A 2,287-nucleotide genomic window follows, 5' to 3' on the forward strand; every position below is an offset into this window, starting at 1 on the left:
ATTAAAGTTATTATTTTATCCCTTTTTACCCACCTGTCAACACCCAATTTCGTCCGAATTGACTCTAATAGGTTTATTTTATTTTATTCTATTTTCTTTCATTTTTATTTTTAAGTTATGTTTCTATTTCACTTTTTTTATATTAGTTATTTCACTTTATTTGATTTAGTATTTTTTTTGCTTTAATTTTTTATGTTCAACGTTAACAAAACAAAAAAAATCTAAAAAAAAAAAGAGAAAAAAAGAAAACACAATAGTCAACTAAGCCTTTTAGGAATAGCAGACTTTGCTTCTCCCCATTCTCAGTCTACGCAAGCACAAATTGAGCTTTCTATCATGCAACGTGCATATCACAGCATGCAATACAGAGGACTGTCGTTCTGGAGCAAAGGGCTTACAGTAGCTGCAATCATATATCAAGTGGGAAAGGATATCTGACCAATTGATCCATTTGAAACATAAAAGAGGAAAAAGGACAAATTGAATTCAAAGTGAATATCCTAAGTCAGAGGCTTTTCCTCCTGCGGAATCTTGAAAAGCATTTTTGAAAAGGAAGGACCATGGAGTCTTTCAAGTTTGAATTTGGACAGACCTCATCAAGAGAAAAAAGGGGATCTCCAACACCTCCACCTTCAACTATAATCCAGTCTCGACTCCCCTCACCCCGATACCATTCATCATTCATCAGCTAACTGCACCCACAACAAAGAAGGAATACAGGCCATGTTCAGAGAGGAGGATAAGTAAGGAGCATTGACCGACAACTACAAGACATAGCACAAGTGCGAAATCAGTCCATAGAGGTAAGTCTTACTACTTCAGCTAGTAGGTGTTTCAGTTTAAGAGTTAGCATTTATGTGTCTGATTGCTGGTCCCAATTGGTCTTGCACATGTGAATCGGTATTTCTTCCATGCTACTGTCATCTCCCTAGCCATCACTGATCTCAATCTCTCTGCTCTTGAAACCCATTCCATTCATTCACCTCTACCTCACGGCCAACGATCATCATCAATCTTCATCCCTTCATGGCACTAACCCCTCTGCTCATCACCCTCATCTTCATCCTTACCTCACGGGCCTTCATCTCCAACAGGGGCCTTCATCTCCAACACCCGTGATCAGCCCCTCTCAAATTTCCACCCTTTCCGTTCTAGAATTCGTCAAATTCATCCCCATTTTTCTCACTGGATCACCCATCAACCATTCCAAGAGCCGAACCCAATCAAAGCAATCAAGCACAGAAACATAAAATAGATAAAGGAGAATAGGAGAGCCCATCGGTGGCGGCCTCCAAGGCTGATGGCGTCGCGGTTGGAAACAATTCCGGTGGCGATTGGGGTTGCCACAGACGCCAAGTTCGGAAGAAGCAGTCGCGTGGTGGCTGGGTCGCGGTGGTGAGCGGCGGCCAGTTAGGCAGACGCGGCACAGAGATGTCGGAGACGAACCCCTCCCTGGGTGGTCGGATCGAGGCGCGGCGTGACGTGGTGGCTGGTCCGGAGAGGCCGTGACGCGGTGACCATCTTCGTCGTGGTGGCTAGTCTGGTTCGAAGGTAGCAACCGACGGGGTTTGTGGTGGTGGTCGGCGTACTGGCGGCGGCTTGGGCCGCAGCTTGCGGCGGCCGTTTCTGGCTAAGACAGTGGCGCGCGTGCGTGACGGGGTGGAGATACCTCCGTTGGCTACTTGGGAAGAAGACTCTAGGTCTCTCTTTTCAGTTGAGATTGTGGAACGAAGGAGACCCCCAAGGAATGTTGGCTGAAGAATGGAAAGGCCTTGCGCCTCTTTTTTTTTTTTTTCTTTTCTTCTTTCCGACCCAACTCTCTCTAATAAATCAAAAACACTAATAATACTAAAACATTTTCTCCTTCACGCACCCCCCTGTTTCTCACCCGCACACCCCCTATCCATTCCCTTGGCCTGGGCTCAGACCCATCCTGGTCATAGAAAATAAAAAAAATGAAAGTTCTTTTCTCACCTGTACCCCTTCATTCTCATTTTCGCACCCTTATTGGGCTTATGCCCATTCTGTTTCTGCCAATAAAAATAAAAAAGGGGAATTGGGCCTTAGCACACTATTTCGGGATGCACCTCTAGTTTCATCTTTACACCCCCCTGGCAGATACAAAGTTGGAGAAGAGGGTTTTGGACCAAATTAAGAAGCCTCATTTTTACTCCACACCTCTAGCTTTTATCTCTGCACCCCTATTTCTATTGGGATGTTATCTTGTTTTCTTTTATGCTTTTATTATTTGGTTTTTTTTATTTTATTTTTATGTTTGTATTATTTG

The 2,287-nt window shown here is 43.9% G+C and overlaps 1 long non-coding RNA gene across 1 annotated transcript; it reads right to left on the reverse strand.

Annotated features, from left to right (window-relative positions):
- Nucleotides 1-322: 322 nt before the first annotated feature.
- Nucleotides 323-1,815, reverse strand: LOC128196514 (uncharacterized). Its single transcript, XR_008248884.1, has 2 exons — nt 815-1,815; nt 323-692 (listed from the first exon to the last, which is right to left on the reverse strand). It is a non-coding gene; the product is annotated as an uncharacterized LOC128196514 (long non-coding RNA).
- Nucleotides 1,816-2,287: the final 472 nt, after the last annotated feature.

Source organism: Vigna angularis, chromosome 5, assembly GCF_016808095.1.
Source record: "Vigna angularis cultivar LongXiaoDou No.4 chromosome 5, ASM1680809v1, whole genome shotgun sequence".
Taxonomy (NCBI): Eukaryota; Viridiplantae; Streptophyta; class Magnoliopsida; order Fabales; family Fabaceae; genus Vigna; species Vigna angularis.